Source organism: Triturus cristatus, chromosome 8 (assembly GCF_964204655.1).
Source record: "Triturus cristatus chromosome 8, aTriCri1.1, whole genome shotgun sequence".
Taxonomy (NCBI): domain Eukaryota; kingdom Metazoa; phylum Chordata; class Amphibia; order Caudata; family Salamandridae; genus Triturus; species Triturus cristatus.
In genome coordinates this window covers 1,646,825,718-1,646,850,972 of record NC_140591.1, presented here as the reverse complement: position 1 = coordinate 1,646,850,972, position 25,255 = coordinate 1,646,825,718, and the positions used below count along the sequence as shown (strand labels likewise).

Genomic DNA, 25,255 nt, shown 5'->3' with positions numbered 1-25,255 from the left:
CCATGCCTGTGGACTGTCTGTTAGGGGAATGATCTTGAGCACACTGCCTGAAAGGAACTGGAGCTCAGGTCACACAGTGTGTTTGTGTGACCAGAAGGCCCATGGCTGCACAGGAGGGGAGTCAAGGACGTCTCAAGCTTGGAAAAATGACCTAGACAGCTGCCAAGAGAGGGAAGGACAGCACGCATGGGAAACCAGCTCCTGAATGTCCCACTCTGGAGGTGGATGGGGTGCCAGAGGAGACTACCCTGGAGGCTACTGGGAGCAACATTACATCCTTTGGTGGCCTGTCTGAGCTTGCTGAATGGCAAGCAGAAGAAAGATCCACCAGGGAGGAGTTCTGGAAGGCACAGATGTAGTGCCCAACCCTGGAGGGCATTAAGCATCAAGCTGAAGCCTAGGCAGCTGCTGATTCTTCTGAAGAAAAGTGCACATATTAGGAGAATGTATAGTGAGCCTAGGGCACCTGTGCATGGCGTGTCATGTGCTTTGGAAGTTCCCCAAAGTTACAGGCCCTACTTATTGGGGCTGGCCATGAGATACCTCTGAGTTAGCAACAACCCCTGGCAGGACATCTGGGGCTGGACAAGACCTTTGCAAAGTCTGATCCAGTACTTCCAGTGGCCCTGGATTCTGTGCCCTTAACCTGCCAGGCCAGTAGGAAGACAGGGAAAAAGCTGAAAGCTCCCTTAAATCCTTTACCTGTCATCTGCACCCCCTTTGAAAGGGTGGGCTTCGACATTGTAGGGCCCTTATACAACGAGACAGCCTCAGGCAACAGGTTCATTCTGGTTATGGTGCACTACGCCACTAGATACCCAGAGGCCGTACCTCAGAAGATTGCTACTGCTACCTGCATTGGCTAGGGCCCTAATGGCTATTTATACCACAATGGGGTTCCCCAAGGAACTGGTAAATCAAAGGGTCACCAACTTCATGTCTACATACATGAAGTCAATGTGGAAGGAGTGTGGAGTTACTTACAAGTTTTTCACACCCTACTATCCACAAACAAATGGGCTTGTTTGAAGATTCAACAAGACTCTGAAGGGCATGATTATGGGCCTGTCAAAGTTCATGAGACATAGGTGAGATCTCCTCTTACCAGGCCTGTTTTTTGCCTACAGTGAGATACCACAGAAGGGGTTTGGTTTCAACAAGAACACCTCATCACAGGAATTCAACTGCTGGCTGGCCAAATTCTGCCTTTACACCCAGCACCCACACTAGAACCTCAGAATCATTATCAACCCTCCAGTGGAGACCCTGGGATGCTGACTGCACGCACGCACAAAGGGAGGAGCTCTATTGAAAAAGGACAGGTATCTCTCTTCTCCCAGGTCCCTCATTTAGCCCCATAGCCCCCCTCAGTGGGCAGAAGGTTGTGTTTTTTGTTCCAACAGCTGCTGGACCCATCACTATTATGGATAGGTGGGGGGTTGCAGCAGGGAACAGAACCTGCAACTTCAGAAGCACAGCAACATGATGAGATGCATGCTGCAGTGGCCAACAGCCCAGGTGGTCTAGGTGTGCAGCGGCTCAGGTTCCTCCTAAGGTATTACTTGCAGAGGGGCTGCAGGGGAGGGAGGTGAGGCGTAATAGTGGCAACAGCACTAGGCTGTGGCGCAGTACATATCACGGTAGCAGCCGATGTTTGCTCAGTGCGGCTTGTGCTCGTCACGGTGGTCATGCTCCCCACCATGCCCTCTCCCATCATTCGTATTGTGCTTGCAGGAGTATCAAGCTGCTCTATGCTGCTGCTATCATGACTGTTATTGAGACTCTATTTACTCTCCCCCTCCTGCTACCACCTCTGCTGCGGTACTGTTACTTTTTGCTGTTGACTTTTCTTTGGGATTTGCCTGGGTTGGGCGCCCATATCAGTTTATATTTGTTATTTTTTTATTTTTGGCCCTGTTTTTTTGCCTCTGAGTGTACCATTAAGATACTACGATGCCCTACGTGGTATTACGAGGCATGCTGGCCATCTGGTGATTGCCTGAACTGTGTCTGAAGTTAGAAGTTGAGGTTGGAGTTCAGAGGGGATAGATAGGGAGATGTTTGAGGTCAACTGTATAAGGTGGGCTCCAGCAGCAGCAACTGTGCTTTGCATTTGACAGATGCAGTTTCGTGGTGGTTTCCTGGGGTGATGATACTAAATAAATTATGCCCTGGGCATGTAATTTCTTCTAATTCAAATCAAAAGTTGAAAAAATCTGCCAGAAGAAACAGAGGTTCCCAGCAGCCTCTCTTTTGTCTATTCCAGGTTTGTTCAAAAAATTAGATAAAGTTACGTCAAACAGCTTCATCTTTGACAATGTCCTCTACGCCACTGACCCAATCAAGTGATTGTAAGCTTTTTTGTTCCTCTTCAGAGGTAAATGAGGTCCCTCATCCGGTCAAAATGAAGAAAAGAAAGAAGGAGGAGATCAAATCTCCTGGGATGACGATAGACACAGGCAAACCTTAGGGACTGGCTAAAAAGTCCTTGGAGGAGATGTCAGGGCCTGGATCCCCAGTTCAGTCGTCTGGGTGTCAAATTCTTGATCAGGGAACTGGAGAGTGTTCTATTATAATCCCCCTACTAAGTCAGATGGGAGGTTTGCCTCTAGACCTGGAGTCTCTTGTAAGCGTCAACTGAGTCACTGATCATAATGAGGAGGTTGTTCTGGTGGAGAACTTCATGGTGCCCGATGTTCATCCTGACTTTCGACCAGGGGCGGGGAATATGTCTTCTGTAGGCTGTTCCCCTGTTACTGCCTACCGTGACAAGTGATAATCAAACACAAATCCATCTATTCGTTCCTCTTGTCTATCTCTACCGTCATTATATAGTAGCCATTCTTTCCTAATGTCTTCCTCCGATCGTGATCAAAATTTTTTTCGAGTTCACAGTAGCATATGAACCAGTCTAATAATGGAGGAGGAGGAGGAGGCTTTTTAGGAGGGACACCATCAGATTATTTGTTTTGTATTGATAAAGTTTTATCTTTATTTTGAGTTTATTAGAGGAATTTATGTTTAGTTCTGATCATGTATTAGATATGTTATCAAGTGATTTTATTGGAGGTGCAGAATGTTAATAAGTGTGGCTCAACTAAATCAGACAATGGTGACAATCAAAATGAAAAGTTCAAAAGAAGGTCAGCAAAGGGGATCTCCCGGGCGGGGTCAGGGGCGACTTTTAAAAAAAATCATAGCACACATGTTGATGAGGACCTCTGTCTACGTCTGTTTGTGGAATATAGGCAGGAAATTCCCTTAGACTCCGCTGTTGTGGAGATTTTACCCTTGTTTAAAAAAGGCCCCACAAAAGTAAGCAACAAAGTTGCTAATGGGAACGTGTTAATATACGAATTACCAACTGGGGTGAAGGGGTGCTGATTCTGGTACCAATTCGGTCGATATGCAAAGATCTTTCCCGGGGTCTATGTATCCAAAGAAGGAACCAAAAGTGGAACCTTCATGGACAGGTCAGCTGCATGCTATGAAGAAGTATAAAAACAAAAAGATCAGAAGAATTTCTAAAAGTAAACAGAAAAAATTGCCATTCCCTAGCTGTTCAATGAAGATACTGCCACTTCTAAAGTTCTATTAACTCATAATTAACACTTCGGAGTCTTGGGCAAACGGGTCAGGTTTACAGCGAGGGAGTAGCCTTAAAGAAGGTTTAACTACAGGCGTCCCTTCTTCCCCGCTGGACTCATGAGGCTCATTCATGGTCTCTAACATGATTTTTGCGATTTAAACAGACCAATTAGGTGCTGTATAACTTTTAATTTTACACTTTTTGTTTATCATCATTAAATAAGAGTTAATAGAACTTTAGGAGTGGGAGTATTTTTCTCCTGAAAGGTCCTGAAGAAAAGCCTTGGTGTAGGGCTTGAAACTAGTCGACCAGGGAAACGGTGGGTCATATACCTAAAGCATTTCCCAACATCCCCAAATTTTGGCACATCAACTCGAGGAGTAAATAAAGTTATTTTTTCCCACTAGTTTGATATTTTTAATCTTTTTTCACTTAGATAACCCACTCCACAATTCCAACCCACATAGGTGTATAGGTGTATAGGAACATCCTTTTTTAGGTCTCGCCTGACCCAGCGCATGCGCTGGTCTGGCGAGACTTTTTGTGAGGGCCTAAAAAAAAAAATGCTACCATGGCCAGCCTAGAACTACAGTGCATGTGCGCGGGCGCACGCCGCGCTTGATCGCGATCACTTTCACTTTCGTGTCCGCACGGTCGCTTTGATGTTCTTTGTGAGCCAATGCTTGTTATAGGATGCCAATTGGCTGCCTGAGCCACAATGGTAACTTTCAGCGTGGCTGGACTCGTCAGGTCTGACACGGTTTTCTTTATTTCTCCTTTAGTACGGTCACCTCTAGGTTGTGTAGTTCGCACGAGATTCACTTCGTGGTCACATTCTTCTGGTTTCTTGAGCATTTTCAATCCTTTTGCAGAACCTCTGCTGCATTTGATGGTGTTGTTAATTTATCGAAGCTTGGGTTTTTGTGGCACAGCAATTTTTTGAGCCATAACACACTCAAACCTCTACATCACTTATTGGCAGTGGTCACACATAATTGTACATACTTTTCACACTGTTGCTTCATTTTAATAAATCATATTTGACTTTTAATCCGCCACTGAACTTTAATCAGGTTACCACGTGAGTATTTAGTAGACGTGATGCCGTTCTGCCATGAACCATCTTATAAGGTGACCCTATTCAACGCTGCTCGGCTCTGAAATAAAGCCGAGGAGGCCATCTGCTTCTTGTAAGATGCCGTTCTCATTCCGGAAGTAGAACTGTGATTGACAAGCATATTATCTATAACAAAATGGCACGTGTTTGATCCCGTCAGTTTTTTAATATCATTGTAACCTGTGATGCTTTTATGCTCCTTTCGTATTTTGTAGCATTGTGTTTAATTCAGGACAAAGATAAACGGATGGAGTTTGACTTGCCGTACACCATTGGTCTCTGCTTGTATTTTCCATGTGCACAGCTGAAATCTATTTTGGTAAATCCATAACTAATGACCGTAAAAATGATGTTCCACATTAACATATGTTTCCAATCTCATCAAAGTTTAAAGGAAGTAAACTAATTTAAAAGATGCACAGCTCATTCCAACACAGACCTACATACGATCATTTACCAAATTCGGCAATCGCTCGTGTATATTTTATGTAAAATATAACTAAATTAATTAGAAAATATAATTTCTTCTTTTATAATTTGACATACATGGTTCAATGTAAATGGCAAATTGTTATTGCCAGAGCCTCAGTGAAACAAAGGTTCAAACCAACCCAATAGAGGAAAAGGCTGCGACTGGAAGGGGGCCGAAGGGGGCATGGATGGATCATGCCAGTTCCTCCCCCCTGAAACTGTTCTCCCAGACTGCAGCCTAGCACAGAAATGCCAAAGTATCAAATGATTAACCAGCCCTGCTGATTAGACTGCAAAGCCTGTAGAGGTCAACAGCAATTGTACATTTCCCCTACAAAAGACTTTTCTCATACGTAGAACCATATACAGGTAATTGTTAGGAGTGTGCAAAAAAGTTTATCTAACTCTGTGCGCTTTGTCAATTCTACGTGAAAACGGTGGCTTTTGCAACAGATGATTTTCCATATATACACATTTAGCATGACAGCTTAGAACAAAGAACAGGTGGGACAAAAACACGTTTGAATGACATGAGAAAGTGTGGAGAAAAATGCAGAACTGGATGGAGCACAGAGGCTAGCTACAACGTCATAGCTATGTGGTGAATTTGCTCCAAGATCCTTAAAGAAAGAATATAACAAGCATTGGCATAGCCAATAGGTCTCGCCTTTGGGACCTTATAAGTGTTTAGCCATGCAACAGTTAATGTTGTTGCAGTAAGGATATTGTGCTGTATAACTAAATACTTATAAGGTCCCAAAGGCGAGACCTATTGGCTATGCCAATGCTTGTTCCAAAGTGCTCCCGCGTCTTCGTCGGTAGTAGCACGTCCCTGTCAGTAGAGGGCAGGGATGAACCCTATGATGAAGCATGCCACCATGGGGCAACCTTGGTGAGTGAGGGTTAATGAAAAGAAAATGCTCTTTATTTGTTTATTCACTCAACTGCATCTATGCCATTACCCTAGAATCACATTTGTCTAATTGTTTATTGCAAACCTGAGTCTGCAAAATTGTGACTTTCTCTAAAAAAGGGGGATTGAAGTTGTGCCAGTTGTAGAGCTATCAAAGGCCCCAGTGCAACAAATGAATCTGCCAAAAAACAAAAAGTCAATGGTGGTTGCTGCAATGGGTCCCAAAATTATATCTATCAGGAGAATCCAAATGATATAGTTGTCTCTTTAAGGGCACTGCATGTGCCAAAGGCCTGTAAGTCAAATGCAGCACTGGTTGTGCCACCCACACAAGTACCCTTTTAAATGTGTCTCAAATCAGCCACTGCGGTGTCTGCATTTGCAGTTTGTAACTGCCATGTTGACCTGGCAAGTGTCCCACTTACCAGGCCCTAACCATCCATTTTTCTACATGTAAGGCACTCCTATGGTAGGCCAACGGTACCCCCATGAGCAGAGGGTGGTGTAGGTGAAAAGTGGGACATGTACTGGGGTGTTTTACATGTCTTGATAGTGGAATACTGCCAATTTCATTTTTCACTACTGCAAGACCTAGCTCTCTCATAGGCTATCACCGGAGCTGCCTTGTAACATTTTACAAGTGTAACTTTCAATTTGGAGCAGCTAGAGATTTGGAGTTTAGACTCTTTGAACTCGGAATTTAAAAATACATCTTTTAGTAAATGTGGTTTTCAAATTGTGTGTTTAGAAATACCATTCTGTGTGCTGATGCCTGCATGTGGAGTCATTGTCCGGGTTTAGACTGAGAGACGCTGTTTGTGTATTCACCCCAGACACTCACACATGGGGAGCTGAGGTGTGCCCTGCATATCCTAATGGGTCTTCCTGGGCGAGAGTGGTGGGTGGAGTTGTCACTAGAACCTGAATAGGTTGTTACTGCTTTGCACAATGCTGTCTTCACCCCTGCAGCGTGTCTGGACCAGGAAGGACAGAACTGGTTTTTACTGAGCAACAGAGACTTTCTGACAAAGACTCCAAAGAGAAAAGTAGTATAAATTGTGGGGCCCATACCCCAGGATTTTCAAACACTTTTGGACTAAGGACCCTGCTAAGAAGAAGAGCTGGAAGAGCTGCCAGCAAGAGTACTGCCCCTTTGCTGTTTGTTGCTTTGTTGTGTTGGCCCTCAGTTTCTGCTTCTGTCCTGGGCAGTGAAAGGAATGGACTGACCTGTTTTGAATCCTGCTGTTAAAGTTTCTCCAAGGGCTTAAAATACAGCATGCCTCCTATTGGAAGTCTCAGACACAATGAAGACTACACCATCCTCTGTGTACCTTCATCTGGAACTGCGTGTTTTAGCTGCCATAGAGCGAAAAAGCAACTCAATGCCTTCACCAAGCCACTGCTTGCACCAGGACCTGTGGGCACCGCATGCCACACTCCCTGGCTTCACACTGCCGGCCGGGTCACAGCAATGCACAGCGCTGACACTGACGCTCCCTTGCCTGGGGACACCACTCGTAAGATAAATGAAGCACTGCTCCGTCCCACACTGCAGCCTTGGTCCACCGACGCCAGTGCCCTCAACTCCAGATCGTCCACCGATGCCACTGCTTGCACCATGACCTGAGGCCCCACCTTGCACTGCAGCCATGGGTCTATGGACAACAGCTCTTCAGCAAAGATGATAATGCTGCTTGCACTATGACCCATCAACACCGCAACGAGCATTGCCCCACTTTGCACCACAGCCCTGATCTCACTGACACCGCTGTTCGCCGTCACGGAGTAGCTGTCTGCTCCTTGACCTGAGGACACTGCAAGTTGCACCTTTCCGCTTTACACCACAGCCCCAGTGCCTGCCGACGCCAGCATTTCTGACTTCAACCTCACGGAGTTCGATCTGCAATGTATGTGCCTTCAAGGGTCCCACGACTCCTGCACCGACCTCCGGAACTAATGCCCACTGATACCGCCTCTTTGGAGCTCATCGCAAGGTCCCTCCGATGCCCTGCATTTCCAAGGTATTGTTTGCGGGTCTTCCCAACACCATAGCTGGTCCGCAACCTCGCGGTCATCCTGAACTGTTGGATTTGTTTGTTCACAACGCTGTGATAGCCCAGGGCGGAGCTATTGACTGCATGGAACTGTGATTTAGGTTTATTTTTGCAGTATTTGTATTTTGATTACTGCATGTTGGATTTTTGCTGTTTTGGTCTTGTTTGGTTTAGGTAAACATACTCAATTGTTTCTAAATTGGGATGGTGTTCCGTTTCACTGTGTTACTGTGTGTTATGAGCACATGCTTTACACATGGCCTCCGAGATAAGCCTGACTGCTTGTGCCAAGCTACCAAGGGGTTGAGCAGGGGTTATTTTAGACCTGTAAGTCGCGTATTTTTACTAGAATGAAAGGGCCCTGCTTGGACTGCGTGAATCTCACTGCCAACTAGAGACCCCCATGTCTAACAGTGATCATTGCACAGTGGATACGGTAGCTGTTTTTAACTTTCAGAAATTAACACCAGGAAACCTTTCAAATGGTGAGGTTGGCTTGAATAGGTCAAATGGGCATACCTTTTGGCCAGCCAAGAATATTGAGTCCTTAAGCTCTAAAATTCAAAGTGCATGTGTTAGATCCAATGAACCTTTTTGGGGCCACTCTATATCTTTCTTTCAAACTCATATGGGTACTTTTTGTAATTTAGGTTCTAAGGTTGTAGGCCGTAGACACTCAAAAGATTTGGGAAATATATTTCCTAATAAGAAGTCAGCAGCATCTGTGATTCTCCCATCTAAAACACCATTAAATCTACTTATTAGAACAAGACGTACGATGCGATGCCAAGTAGATTAACTTAATGGAGGCCACAAATTCTGGTGACTCACGGAAGTATTGGCGTTTGGGGGCAGAGTATTGAGACTCTAGGGTAGTATCACACGCTATTCCCATCCCTGGAAATCTTTGGGTGGGATATATTTCTAATTTGTACTCTAGCAATTCTGGGGACATTGACCCTGTTTTAAAGGGTATGATGCTCCTTCGTAAGCAGAGATTGTCAGTATTATAAAAAAAGCGATACCTTCTGGAGCAGTCGGGCCTAATGAGATACATAGTGCGGTTATTAAAAAATAGGCTGTAGTGTGGGCATTATTTCTTATCCCACTTTTTGGATATTGTCATCAAATGGGACTAATCCTTATCTCCTGGAGGGGTAGGATCATAATTCAGCTTTATAAAAAAGAGCTCCAAATCTTCTCTAGTTTCAAACAGATTGAATTATTGGATTCAACAGACAAACTCTTCGTTAGGAGTTTACTTTTCCATCTTCACCAATGGGTGCAAAAAAAGAATATTATTCCCCTTGATCAAGCTGGTTTTAAGAGGAACCATTGCACTATCGATAATATTGCTGTTCTTCCAGTCATTAGTGAGAAATACCCTCTGTCTCTGCGTATGCCAGTGTATACGGCATTCATTAAATTCTCCTCTGCATTCTATAAAGTAAATTGATGAGCTCTGTGGAGAAAGCTTTTTGGTCTGGATGTTAGCCGGCATCTTTTCAGGCTCATCATTGAACTTCATGCTGATGCAAGGTGCCAGATTCACATGGGAGGAACTCAAGGTCTTTAAAGAAAATTTACAACTCAAAATGGTCTGAAACAGGGCATATTGTTGGCTCCCTGTTGATCTCCCTCTATATATATGAATATATGAACTGCCAGGCATTCTAGGTCAGATGCAGGGGGATCTGCTAAAAATTGGCAATATGTCTTTTGGCTGTTTGCTGTATGCTGATGACGTGGCTTTAATGCACCTAACTCCCATTGGCCTACAAACGTCATCTTACCAGCTTGATGAAGTTTGCAGAAGTCCACTTTTTGGAAATAAATATATCTGAAAGCCACATTTTGCCTTTCCATAGGAAAGGTACAGGAACAAGGGGGAAGTTAATCTGGTACCTGAGAATAGATAAATTAGAAAAAGTAATATTGAGGTAAAATATTCTCCAGTGAAGGGCAGGATGACTATCGTGCTGATCTTTGTTCAAGCAGAGCTTACTCTCAGGCAAGCGCCCTTCATAGATTATATAAATCATATTGGAGACATCATTTTGGTCATATTTAGGGGTGGAGGATAAATACGCTCTGCTGGCTGAGTTTGCAGAGTTTTGTTCACTCCGAGGAGTTCTAGCAAAACTCCTCCAACCGGCGCATGGCATCGTTTTTTTCTCAATGGGGGCAATCACAACCATTCGAGGTGAAAAGCTGCCGTTCAAGAAGAAAATCTACCAGAGCCACAGGAAAGGAGACGCTCCCTCCGGCACACCGTGTGGTGCTGTTTGCCCAGATTTTGCAGTGTGGAACAAGCTCCCAGTGCTAAAAATCAGTGTGCACAGCGGGACGAGTCGATTCTTCCAGCTCGCGGAACTCCGCATGCTCTTACAGAATTTTCATGTAACTCCGCAGAAATCTGTAGAGTGAAACTCTGCAAGTTCCACCCACTCTTAGTCCTGTTTTTTCGGTCTAGAAGGTCGAAATTCCTTGAGCCCTAAGTTACACCTCTGGGGTGTTGGATATTGGTTTTTGGCACTCTTTTGAGACAATAGAATGTCGGATTTTCTGCCAGATTTGTGGTTTAATACACTAGTAGTTCCCCCTTTTTTTCGCCTGGAATTTGGATTAAAACCAAATTTTATTCTGGTACTGGACGCTGTTTGATATGGGGAAATCTGCTTTTGGGTGTAGAAACACTCACACTTCATGCAGCCCTTACGTTTGTAATTTTTGCCCATCCGAACGAAAAGTGTGCCTGCTTTAAGCTCTTTGTGTTAGCAAAAAAACATTAAAGGTTAGTCTTAAATGGGGCTCTTGATTCCCCAAATCTTTTCTAAAGAGTCATATAAAAATATCTCCTATAAAATAAAACAGGACAGAGATATTGCCCTGTGTTAATTAAATATGCAAAATCTGGTGGTACAGGAGAGCAATCTTGGGAATGTACCCTAACCATATTTGATCTGGAATCTCTCTCACGGGACCGGAATATTGATCCTTTTGATAAGAATGAATATCTGATCCTGCTACAGGTTATTACTGGTATTTGGGACAAAGTGCTAAAGAAGGAGAGATTTTGCTAAATTATGTCAGTTGCATGATAAAGATTTTAACCATGTAATATTTGCATGTTCCACATTGCACAATGCAGGTCGCCACTTTCTAAGGCCATTTTTAATTAAATATAATATTCATTCAGTATCAGGGGCCCTTAGGTCTCTAATGTCTTCACCTAATGGATTGATTTGTGATGAGTGTTTCCAATTTTTGTAGGTGTTTTCTACATTTGTATTAATGAATCCTAATAAAGTTAGGAATCCTGACTGTACTACTCCAAAATGCCTTTTGTGAATACCGAAAGCCGTAAAGTTAGGATTTTTCTCAGTTTAGGAGTAGTAACTTTGCTACTCCTAAATGCCTTTTGTGAATACTGAAAGTCATAAAGTTAGGTTTTTATCAGTTTAGGAGTAGTAAAGTTAGGAATCCTAACTTTTCTACTCCTAAATGCCTTTAGTGAATACCAAAAGTCATAAAGTTAGGATTTTTCTCAGTTTAGGAGTAGTAAAGTTAGGAATTCTAAATTTGCTACTCCTAAATGCCTTTTATGAATACCGAAAGTTAGGATTTTGCCTCAGATTACTTTTGTGAATCGGGCCCAATAAGTACTCCCAACTAGCACAACACAATAGTAGCAACATTTTTGACATCACACAAAAATTACATAAAATGTATCATTCCAAAATGCTACAATATACTATACCCACTACTATTAACACAACAAAACAAATTATGAATTGTGGAGGTGTAAAATATACTATTCCCACTCAAGTAAGTGCAAACATTGGGAAAGTTTTGGAGTGCAGAAAATGTACTATTCCCACTCCAATCACTGCAACAGAAGGAAAAGTGTTGAGTTGCGGAGAGGTTAAAATTGACTATTCTCACTCCAGTCACTGCAACAGGGAAAGTGTTGAATTGCAGAGGTGAATTCCCTTTTCTCACTCCAGTCAGGGCAATAGTAGAGAAACGGTTGGATTGCGGAGAGGTTAAATGTACTATTCCCACTCCAGTAACTGCAACAGTAGGCAAAGTGTTGAATTGCAGAGGTGTAAAATTCCCTATTCCCACTCCAGTCAGTGCAACAGAAGGGAAGCTGTTAGATTACGGAGGGGTAAAATGTACTATTCCTTTCCAGTCAGATCAAAAGTAGCCAAAGTGTTGAATTGCGGAGGGGTCAAATTTACAATTCCCACTCCAGTCAGAGAAAAATTAGGGAAACTGTTGGATTGGGGAAGGGTCAAATTTACTATTCCCACTCCAATCACTGCAGCAGTAGGGAAAGTGTTGGATTTCAGAGGAGTACAGTTTACTATTTCTGCTCCAGTCAGTGCAACAGGAGGTAAAGTGTTGGATTTCAGAGGGGTAAAATGTATTATTACACTCCAGTCAGAGCAACAGTAGGAAAAGTGTTGGATTGCGGAAGGGTAAAATTTACTATTCCCACTCCAGTCGGTGCAACAGTGGGTAAAGTGTTGGATTGTGCAAAGGTACATAAAAGAAATACTGCTATTAAAAACTGCTGAACTTAGGCAAGCATGTGAAGACATCAACGAGAAATCAAGGGCCGTGTCCATCCATGCAGACACCATTGAGTCAATCGGGTCTTTTTTCATATCCCCCTCCTCTAACAACACCCATAAACAGAAAACATCTGGTTCTTGGTTCAATTCTGAGTGCAGATCCAGCAGGAAAACGCTTGCAACCGCTATTAAATCTAAGGATTGCTCTTTAATTAAAAACGCTAGGTCTGCTTATAGGAAGGCTGTAGCCAACGCAAAGAGTACATGGGAAGAATCTCATTGGCTGGCTTTGAAAAACGCTAGCCTAGCAAGGGACGGGACCACATTCTGGAACCTTTGTAGATACTCCCAAGGTCCAGAACCTGATATAATTCCTAATCATATCACCAATCATGAATGGTTTACCCATTTTTCGAAACTTTATTCGGATGATAATACGCAATGTACCAGTGCTCTTTCCTCTATTATCCCCATAGACCTAACCCCGCCAAACTATGATTCCTTTACTGAAACAGAAGTTATGTCCGCCATTAATAGATTGGTCCCAGCCAAAGCTGCCTGGAGACTTGTTCCGCTCTGACCCCAAATCTTGGGCTGTGTATTTTACCATCTTACTTAACGCCTTTCTTAAGGGGCTACCCATCCCCGAGTCATGGAGGGGGGCGGAGGTTATACCAATATTTAAGTAGGGCTCCAGGGAGGACCCTGCTAATTACCGACCAATAAGCCTTATTGACGGTAGCCAGAAGGTGGTTGGCAGGGTTCTGCTGGAGCGAATTCTATTGTGGGTCACTGACAATGACATTCTATCACACTATCAAGCTGGGTTCAGGCCATTCACGAGCACGATCGACCAGGTCTTTAGGCTCCTACTGTTATACTGGAAAACTGTTCTGATTGGTAGGGGCAATCTCCATCTAGCCTTTATCGATCTGAAGTCGGCCTTCGACCTGGTCCCTCGTGACCGTCTATGGTCGGTTCTCCATGACTTGGGTCTTCCGCCTTATATCCTCGACCTCCTGGTACGTCTCCATGAGGGGAATTTTGCCAGGGTGAGATGGGGAAGCCAGGCCCAGAGAACTGATAAGATCCCAGTCAGCAGAGGAGTCCGCCAGGGCTGTGTACTAGCGCCAACTCTTTTTTCCCTTTTTGTAAATGGAGTGGTGAAATTCTTGCTAGAAGTCCCAGCGGACGCTCCTGTTCTGGCGGGGGAAAAAGTCCCCACTCTCTTATTCGTGGACGATACCCAGCTGATTTCTAAGACACCAGCAGGGTTACAGAAGCTCTTAGACAGATTTCACTTGTTTTGCTCAATGAGAGGTCTGGTCATCAACACATCAAAAACTAAGCTCCTCTCTTTTAAATCTCGCAAATCACCTAGCGTATCCATCATGTCTGATGGAGTTCCCCTAGAATATGTCAAACTATTTGACTATCTAGGTATCAGGATCTCCAACACTCTGAGCTGGAAGCCCCATATTCATAAAATGCTGCTTAATCATAAACGAGCCACGGGGGTAATTGCTAAAGAACATCGCTCCTCGAGGAGCAAGCCAATCACTCCCGCACTAATGATCTACCAGGCCAAAGCAGTAGGTTCGGCCTTATATGGAGCCGAACTCTGGGGCTTTGAAAACTCAGAAGAAATTACTCTGTCCGAGAATAAATTTTTAAGAGAACTAGTTTCAATGCCAAGGGGTACTCCTTTGAAACCTTTTTTTAGTGATCTGGGTAGGCGTTCGTTTAAAGACATTGTAAGGCTACGCCCTCTGTTATTTTGGGCTCGCTTATGGCGCACCCCGGAGCTAGCCAAATATACTGAGGGCCTGAGAGAAATTATGAATACAGTTGGCTCCCAAAAAATAAGCTGGCTTCGTAATATTAAAAAATCTCTTATCCAGCTTGGTCTAAACGATCTTTGGGAGCACGGAGCCCCCGTGAGCAAGGTGGCCTGGATTGATAATCAGGATCTTGGTAGCTCAAGCCTTGGCAGATTAACCGAAGCTTTTTACATCTTCAAGCAGACAGTTAATTTTGAGCCCTTCCTTGAGTTTATACTAAAACCTAGGGACAGATCACTGTATCTTCAATTCAGACTCGAGATTCTCCCTACTCGTTAATTTACCAGTAAATGGAAGCCTCCCTACCAGACCCCTGCCACTTGCCCGACATGTTCTGAAAAAGTAGAAAGCACAGCCCACATTATGTTTGAATGCCCAGCGTACAGAAACCCGAGAAAAAGATGGCTAGTCCCTGCCTGCCGTCTTCTGGGCATTTCGAACTATCGTGTCGCCCTACGTATTCTTCGCTCTGACACAAGTTTGGTGCTAGTCTGTGCCGTGGCCAAATTTCTGGGCTGGTCCTGGATCATTAGAAGCAAACTCAATAGTTGCACTAGATGATATAATGAATTGTCTTCTTTATTATATGTCTTTTTTAACTGTATTTTTAACTTTATTTTAGTCGTATTTTTAGCATGTCTCTTTTTATATCAGCCACTAAGCTATTATTATGATCTGCTGTAAAATGTGTTCCCTAATGAACTTCTACTTTTACTATGCTTTTTTGTATATGCTTTTATGATAATTCTTATCGAAATAAAGCTTTTTGACTGACTGACTGGCAAAGGTACATTTTACTATTCCTACTCCAATTACTGCACCAGTAGAGAAATTGTTGGATTGCGGAGGGGTAAAATGTACTATTCCCACTCCAGTCAGAGAAAAAGCATAGACAGTGTTTGATTGCGGAGGGGTCCGTTTTATTTATCCCACTCCAGTAATTGAATCTAAGCACACTGATTGTGTGGGCTGTTTGAAGTACTTCCAAGGCCTGATAAAGAGAGCTGGGAGAGACACACACATCACCAGTGGTGATGTGTGTGTCTCTTCCAGCTCTCTTTATCAGGCCTTGGAAGTAATTCAAACAGTGTTGGACTTGGCCCTTTTTCCCGGAATTTTTTCGCTTTGATGGGAAACTCCATGTTAAATAAATGCGAAGATTGAATGCTGTGCGATGGTGCACGCAGACTGAGTTTCCCCACTTTAAACCTGAGCTGTTAAAATGGATGCCATGGCTGTGTGGTTGTGCCATCTGACTGAGCTGGGTTAACAGTCTAGCGGTTATTTCCCAGCAACCCCAGCTTTTGGCAGGAAGCCTTGCACCCAGGGTGCTCTACCCCTCCCCCTAGGCCAGTTAGAACCAGTTCCCCCAGACGCTTCTAGAAGCTTCTGGCACTGTCTGGTAGGTGGGGTGAGGGGCATATAAAGGGCAGAGCTGGGCTGCCATGTGCTCAGTCAGCGGGTGGACCTGAGAGAGAGGGGACCGGCTGCCAGGGGTTACCGCCACATGGGCCTGTGTGCTGGGCCCTGAGCTTACCTACACCCCTCCTACTGTCCACAGGGCGAGGGGAAACTATAGTTGGGGTGATGCTAACCTGGAGTTACCTACGCTGGAGTTTTAGGCGGTAGGGCCTAGTCAGGGACCTATGCCGCTGGAAGTGACAGGGTTTAGGCGCTGCCTTTTAAGTTGAGTGAGGGATCCTGAACTAACCCACTGATCTGGCCCGGTGGTAGGAGAACCCAGGGACGACCTACAGAGACTATTTAGTCCGCCTTCAGCCACCAACTCAACCCCCCCTCAAGAAACCCTCAACCAAGGGGGCAGGAACCAGCAAGCGCCTCGCAGGACTCTGACGGCAGTCCTTGCAGAAAGAGAGCGCTATGGTCAAGCTCCCTGCGCAAGGTGAGCGCTAAATTTGGTGGGTGCTGCGCTGAATGGACTTTAGTCCGCCTAGCGCCTGTAAAGCGCTATACATCATGACCCAAAGGAGGTGAGGAGCGTGTTGCCAGGGAGAGCTGGGTATTTAAAGATATAGCGGGAGCCTACCCCGCGTGCCAGCCTAATTAGGAGCCCAGCGGGTGCCCACCCCGTGTGTGTGCCGCAACGTGGTGTTTTATTCATACCAGCAGGAGCGCACCCCGTGGTTTGTATGCTAATTCCACGGGAGCCTTTTTTTAAAAACGGGAGCCTACCCCGTATTGCCCCCGCAAGGAGAAGACTGTCCAAAATCACCGCCGTGGCCCGATCTGTCGAGCGCGCCAGGAAGCGGGTGCCCACCCCACTGGGGATCGCGAGTTGGAGGAGGCGCTGGGCCTGGGCCGCGTGAGCGCGCGTCGCCCAGCAACCGGGGTGCTGGCCGCGTCATTGGCCGCGCCCCCTCGAAGCCGGGAAGCGGTCCGGAGCTCGACGGAGACTTTGCTCCGTGGTGGGGGCTTCCCGGGGGCGGAGGAGGGCCCTGTGCTGGCGCCGAGCCTGCTGGCCGGTGAGGGGAGGGGCCTTGAGCGTCGAGAAGACACCCCCTAAGATTCCCGGCAGGCAGGGACGGTCGAGGCACATGGACGGTGCCTTCCCTGCCCGCGAAGACGTCAGGAGCCACCCCGTCAGTGCCCTGTGAGGAGGAACAGCACCGATGAGAGCCCGGTGAGTGAGGGGCTCCGTGTGGGACTGGTGGTGGAGAGGGCGCAACGGGGCATGTGGTCGGTGCCCGCCCCCGGCAGTCCCTTGAAGAGGGCCATCGAAGTGATACTGCTGGTCTTCCCAGCTGCCCCCTTGGCAGAGGGTAGCTCTCGTGAGCGGCTGTATCGGTTTTGAAGTCCACATGCTCCCCCCCAGCACTGACCGGGACTGATTCCAAGTACCCTACTCAACTGCCCCGCCAGAGAGTGGGCAGTTGCGGCATTTTTGGGGCCCTAAGGATATGGGTCATGCCCTAACCTACTGCGTTTATAGGCCAGACTAATCGGCGACCAGGAGTAGAACATGCTGGTGGTGCCCTCATGAAGCCTAACACTACTGCCGGGATGTTCTAGGGTTCTGCCTATGTTAATCCTGTTAATGGGATGTGCGCATCAGGCCTAAGGTTATGCCCCCGCTCATATAGGTTATGCCTGAGGTTACGCATAATGGGTTTCATGCTACTGGGCCAATGTTAACCCTTTCATGCTTATTGCACTGCTGCATGTTGATGCCAAGGCCTCCTATGTTCATGGTTTAGGCCTGCTTTGATGCCTCATGATAATGTCTCATGCTAAGTTCAGGGTGGCGTTCTATGCCTAATGCCCTTATGGCTACAGGGCCATGCATAGGATGATACGAGCGTGCCTGAGGTGGTATTCCTGCGGGTACGATGCACAAGGCGTTCTTATGTCCTAAGGTTAGGCGTTTACACTGATAGTGCTGCCTCATGCTAATGCGCCTGATACCCACTGTAAATGAGGTTCTAATGTTATGCAGCATATGTTTCACCGGTTCTGTGCCTAACGCTAATGTGATTTACGCCCCTGGTTAGGCCTTATGATAATGCTGTGGGGCTAATGATGCTGCACTCATGCTGATAATGTTCCTCCCCTAAGGCTACAGCGTTGGTGTTCTGCATGACGTGTTCCTCACGTGAAGTAGGTCAAATGTTTACATGTTTATGCCACAGGTGATTGCCTAATGTTTTCCCCTTACAGCTTTCCTGCCTCAGGGGATATCCTTGATGTTCAGGTATATGGTGATACCATGATATTTTATTGCAGGTGTTCCGGACTAACGCCTAATGTTATGCCCTGATGTGTTTTATTGCAGGTTTGAGGCCGATGGACTGTACCTTTATTCCTCACGTACATTCATGTTATCTGTGCTTCGCAATGGTTCCGGCAGGGGCCCGATTGGCCCTGCCATGTAGATAATTCCCCCCTGTACATATTGCCTTGGCGCCGGTTGGCGCAGTATAGAGATTGCTAATAATACCCTATGTTTTGGACAATACAAAAGTTATTCTTACACAAACTTGTGTAGCGTCTCTTTTTGTAGTGTGCCTGTTGTGTCGCCTGTGTGTACTGCGTGGATGCTTTACACATTTCCTCCGGAGTTTGGCCCACCCGCTCTGCACCACGCTACCCGTTTCCAACAAACAGCCCACTCAATCAGTTGAAAAACTTCGCACCAGCACCTTGACCTAAACTAGATTCTACATATTACATAGAAAGAAAAATGACATAATTGGTTCGGTAGTTAATTACATTGTTAATGTCCACATTGTAAGTATAGGGTCTTGTTTTACTCACTCGACAAGCACTGGACAAGTTGGGATTTCTTTAGAGATTGAGATAACTCCCGCCTTAACGTGGTTGGATGTGAAATAGATGCCGGACACATTGATCACTTCATTTCCAGGGAATTCAAAGCAGACCTTTTCTGTGCCGTTTTCAGAGGCCCAGTTATAGGCTTGACCTGCGATGGGGAGACCGCCTCCTTTCTTCACAAATGCAATAAGCTCTTTCTTCTTATTGGCATTATAAGCGTCCATGCAATACACGCCAAAGGATTCCAGAAACTCACTAGTAGACTTCACCTTGATGTGATTATCAGAGAAGGTCTTCACCAGGGAGTCAAAGTTAGACTGGACTCCAACCAGAGCATCTGCTGAGGGTTTCAGCCAGTGGATAGAATTGAGAAGGAGCTTTGAGAGCTTTTGGCTCTTGAAGTAGGACTCATGAGGGATGGCCACGATCCTACCCTTCCCGTATTGAGAAGCTGCAATCAGAACTTGGCCAGAGGTACTCACGATCAGAGGGAAGGCTTTCTCCCCAATCAGGAGTAATTCACAGGGAATGGAACTTCCTGTGAAGTCCAAAGTGTCAACGCCTTGAGTCAAGGCTCCATAAGATTCTTTGAAGGCCATTTCAATGTGGTTTTTGCTCCTGAAAATATAAATAAAGAACAAAATTAACAATACTCATCTTTGAATTATCACAAATGTGCTGTTCTTGAGCTAAATACCCTGATGTCTCTGCGTTTTACATATGGATGACAGATAAATATCATGAATTGTTAAGAGTATGCTGGTGCGTTATACCTTTTATTATACTGTGCATATCGTCACTTTTTTAGTTTGACTAGTACATATTGTGGTTATGATCTTTTTTGACCCTTCTACATATCATTAATATTTCACGGTGGTTGCTCGTTCCTTGTACCAGAAATGATACTTCTACATATCAATATTATTTCACTGTGGCTGCTAGTTCCTTATACCTGCTATGATATTTCTACATATCAATAATATTTTACTATGACTGCTAGTTCATTCTACCTGCTATGATACTTCTACATATCATTAATATTTCACTGTGGCTGCTGTTTCCTTGTACGTGCAACTCTATGTGCCTTGTAAATGGTAGGACAATTAACATCAATTGTCCTATGTAATGCAGTTAAATATCATTAACATCTATTATACAACATTAATATTGATTTTGACTTCTCGTGACTTGTATAAATGTTGTGATAATTCACATATCACTAATATTTTACTATCACTGCTAGTACCCTATACCTACTGTGCTACTCTACATACCATTAACATTTACTATCACTGCTAGTGCCCTATGCCTACTGTGGTACTCTACATACCATTAACATTTACTACCACTGCTAGTACCCTATACCTACAGTGGCAATGTCCCTGCTATTAATATTTTACTATCACAGCTAGTACTCTATCCCTACAGTGGTGCTCTGCATACCATTAATATTTACTATCACTGCTAGTTCTCTATACCTACGGTGGCACTCTGCATGCCTTTAATATTTACTACCACTGCTTGTACCCTATACCACTGGCTGCACTTTGCATGACTTTATTATTTACTATCACTGCTAGTACACTATACATACGGTGGCACTCTGCATGCCTTTAATATTTACTATCACTGCTAGTACTACATACCTACGGTGGCACTCTGCATGCCTTTAATGCTTTAATACGCAGATAGTACTCTATACCTACGGTAGAACTATGTATGCCTATAATATTTACTATCACTGCTATTGCTCTATATCTACTGCAGCACTATGTATGCCTTTAATATTTACTATCACTGCTAGTATTCTATACCTCTGGCTGCACTCTGCATGCCTTTATTATTTAATATCACTGCTAGTGCTCTATACCTACGATAGAACTCTGTATGCCTTTGATATTTACTATCACTCCTAGTACTCTATACCTACGGTGTCACTCTGCATGCCTTTATTATTTACTATCACTGCTAGTACCCTATACCTCATGCAGCACTCTGCATGCTTTTATTATTTACTATCACTGGTAGAACCCTATACCTACTGCAGCACTCTGCATGCCTTTAACATTTACTATTACTGCTAGTATTCTATACCTCTGGCTGCACTCTGCATGCCTTCATTATTTACTATCACTGCTAGTGCTCTATACCTACGGTGGCACTCTACATGCCATTCATATTCACTATCCCCGCTAGTACTACATACCTACTGTGGCACTCTTCATGCCTTTAATACTTTACTATCACAGCTAGTACCCTATACCTATGGCTGCACTCTGCATGCCTTTAATATTTACTATCACTGCTAGTGCTCTATACCTACAGTGGCACTCTGCATGCCTTTAATATTTACTATCACTGCTAGTACTCTATACCTACGGTGGCACTCTGCATGCCTTTAATATTTACTACCACTGCGTGTACCCTATACCTACGATGGCACTCTGCATGCCTTTAATATTTACTATCACTGCTAGTGCTCTATACCTCTGTCTGCACTCTGCATGCCTTTAGTATTTACTATCACTGCTAGTGCTCTATACCTACGGTGCTCCTCTGCATGCCTTTAATATTTACTATCACTGCTAGTTCTGTACACCTACGGTGGCACAATGCATGCCTTTAATATTTTAATATCACAGCTATTATCCTACACCTAGAGTGGCACACTTTTTAGTTGCATTACCCTAAACTTACTCTAAATGGCCACTTCCTTTGGGGATGACAGGGCATCTCGGCAGTCTTCTTCGTCTATTTCACCAATGTCTGCCTGCCATTTTTCTCTGAGAGTCGTGAGGGGATCCAGGGAGTTATTTATCAATTTTTGATATGTTAGGGGTATGGTCTTCTTATTCATATGTTTTTTTAGGATTCTATCCTCTAATGGAGAGTATTCTGGGACTGTCATATCTTTGGGGATTGCTGCCTGTAGCGCATGTTTTATTTGCATAGAGCAGAGCGTTTCTGTAGTGGAAAGATCATATTCCTTTTTGCAGTAACTCAAGTCATCGCGCCTCCACCCCTACCCACAGGTCTCCAACCTGAGATATTCCAATGAGATCCCGTTTGTCGAAGTCTTGGTATCTGCCCATTGTTCGCTGTATTTCTGCATCCCAAAGGGGCGTAAATTATGTGATCCTATTTTGCCCAGCCCATCTGTTTTTGGACCGCTGAGGAACTTTGATTTTCGATCATGATCGTATCGACCCGCCATTTTGTGCTCCGCCGCCATCTTGTATTGCCCTCACTCAGGCAGCACGGCGAACAAAGTCTATTCTGCCTTTTCTGCAGCTTTGTGTTAAAATAGCCCTTCTGCCTCTATTTGCAAAGCTGGTGTTAGGTTTGGCCGAGTACACTAATCCCTGTCTGGTTTTTCTAATCCCCATCTCAACTATCTGTTGGCTCACACTATTCTCTTCTGATTTTATCTTATCGTCTGGCCTTCGCTGTCCTCTGCTCGTATTCTCTTGTTTCACAACTGTCCTCCAACACACACAAACGTATCTCGCCACCTGCAAGTTAGTTACGAATCTGTTAATGAATTGTTTGAAGGAGGGGTGACAAACATAGTTGGAGGAGAGGTTTCTTCGAGTCATCTGACACTTTTGTTTTCAAATCTCTCCTATTGGTTCTGTCCTGTTTTCCAACTTTCCTTATTAGTATGTTCTGGGTATGTAATTTGTTATGTATATGTTGTCTATATAGTATATAAGATTGTGCGCCACAGAGTGAAGTGGCAGTCTCCTGAGAACCTACCTTGTGTACTTCTTGGACAACTGTACTAGCTGCAGCTAATAAATCTGATCTTTTACGCTGACAGAGTGTCCCCGTGTCTCTGTGTAGCTAAGCAGGAGAACCCAGGAGATTAAGGCGTACCCTGCGCCGCCAGATCCAAAAGGTTCTGGTTCTTCAACTGGCGCCCAACGTGGGGCGTCTTCAAGTGGTACCGGTTCTGCCTGAAGGCCGAGAGGAACCCCGCAAAAAAATTCTGGAGGAATCGCGAGCCACAACAAGCGACCCCTGTATGTCGAAGTGGTCCAAAAGTCTTTTGAAGCCCGGTTACTCCTTCCTGACGGCTACTAACGACTGCTGCCCTGACTGCCGCCCTGCCTTGGCCCTTCCTTTGATGATGTATGGTAAGGCGAGACAATAGACGGGCCTCTGTTGGTGTAAGAAGACGTCCTTAGTTAAGTATTTAGTGGGTCGCGCCCACAATTTTGGTTTTCTTTTGGTCCTTAGGTTCTTTGTTCGGACATTGCAATAGCCGAAACCGAGGGGTAAGTGCATTTGCGCTGTGTAAATAGATTTTACCCCCTTGATGTTTGTGAACAGTCCGGTGACATCACGAGATGCCTGGTCTGACTAAGTTTGGAAAATTTGGTTGCTTTGGTTGTAATAGGGATTCCCGGCTTGAGGACTCTTGTCCGATTCCTTCGGTTGGAACTCCCACATATGAGCTCTATTCAAAACATGGTATTGGCCCCATTGCCTTTAACGAGGCATGGACCCGATACACGAAGAAAGATGGTGTTCTAAAATGGCCAGAAAATGGTAGTTTCGATTCTGAAGTGCTAGATAATTTGGAAGCAGTTCTATTCAAAAGAAAAGCCTGGCCGGCAATGTTTAACTCTTTCCGCCTTTGGCGTAAGGAAGCCAAACAGAGAGAAATTAAGCAAGCAAAACGAGATAGGAAAGCACAGGGTATGACAATTATACAGGCTGCCCAAAAATTCAAAGATGGTGAAATTGATAATGCAACTGAGATTTCAGAGAGACAGCATCGCATGGCGATAGATAAATGCTATCCGGTGTTGCCTGTTTCCCCTTCTGAAAACAAGAAAGATATAGAAGATCCCCTAATGTCCCATTTATTGAGGTTGCCTCCGCCCTATGCACAAAATACTAATGCACCTCAATTGTTACAGCTTGTTCAGCCGCTAGCGGTACCTCCGCCTGTTCCGGCTCTTCCGCATTTGCCTCCTCCAGTATTACCGCCTTTTCCAGTTTTACCATTAACTTCAACTTCTTTGCCCTCATCTTCTGATCTTAGATCTCCCTTGCCTTCTGCTCCTCCTGCAATTATCGGTTCTCCTCCTGTTAGTTCTCCTAATATCTTGTCGCCTATTCTTATGTCTAATTCTCCGTCTATGCGTAAGCGTCTCACGGATACCGTCACTGGTATTCTATCTCCTTTCTTTGAAGCTTTAAATGCATCTCCAGCTTTTGCTCGAAGGCAATCTCGTAGTCAGTTCCCAGATTTTGAAGAACGAGAAAGGTTAGACTCTCTTGCACGTAATTGAATCAAAAAGGGTCCTCAATACAGTGTGCTTGATATTATGCCTACTTTCTCACAATGGAATGCGCCTACGCAAAGATATGTTTTTAATGCAATGTGCGATACTTTCATTAAAGAATGGGAAGATGTGAATTCAAGTCCGATCCCACAAGATCTGTTAGATATTCAGAATGATTTTGATAAAGGACTTGTTGTAGGTTCTAAGGTTGTGAAAGCTGTAAGGACACTTATTTCTTATAGATCCTTATTTTTCTCTCAGGCTTTCCTTGATTCTGATCCGCCAGCTAGACTAACACTGAAAAATTATCCCATGAGAGAGGTTCCTCCAGTATGGAAGGAAGAGGTTGCAGCAGTAGGTGCTAATGCAGCTATTCCTGCTCATTTTCAGCGTATATGGGTACATGTTCCATGGAAACGATCTGAAGTCTTGGCCCTTAAACAGACTCTACCAGATCCTCGTAAAAACCCTTCGGGTTATTATAAAGAATTATCACAGACAGTTGATGCTTGCATCATGAATTTGGCAGATATAGACATGTTGATGGGAAATGTAGTCCCACAGACAATATGGGCTAAGATTCGTAAAGAGAATCACGCAGAAGAATTAGGTGCTACTTGGGATGTTATAACTGCCACAGATAGAGACCAAGTGGGTGGTGCAAAGCCTGAAGCTTTGATTTCGGAACTCCCTGGTAGGATTATTTCATTAATGAAAACTATGATGCCTGCATTAAGAGTTAACTGGGATAAACTAGCAGCATGCAAACAAAAGAAAGATGACAGTGTCTCTGATTTCTTTACTCGTTTTGAAGAGACATTTATTGATCACAGTGGTCAAGATATGGCTACAGAGGGTGGACAGCGATTATTTGTGGACAAATTTGTATTTAATTTGCTTCCCGAGCTGTCACACAAATTGAAAGATTTTGAAAGTACATGGGCTGTTTCTTCTTCTGCCCAGATATTGGCTACTGCACAATATTATGAGAAAATAGATAAAGAAGAAAAAGAAAAGCAAGAGAAAAAGACAAAAGAATTAAATACAAAGGTTCTCTTGCAACAAGCTTACCCTCCTCGCTATGTTCAGCCTCAGTTTCAACAGCC

At 44.5% G+C, this 25,255-nt stretch overlaps 1 pseudogene across 1 annotated transcript in view; it reads right to left on the bottom strand.

Annotated features, from left to right (window-relative positions):
* LOC146808486 (TRPM8 channel-associated factor 2 pseudogene) overlaps nt 1–25,255 on the bottom strand; it is a 161,917-nt pseudogene that overhangs the window by 46,985 nt on the left and 89,677 nt on the right. The window contains exon 2 of the transcript XR_014968034.1: nt 18,838–19,473. The product of XR_014968034.1 is annotated as a TRPM8 channel-associated factor 2 pseudogene (transcript). The remainder of the gene's footprint in view (nt 1–18,837; nt 19,474–25,255) is intronic.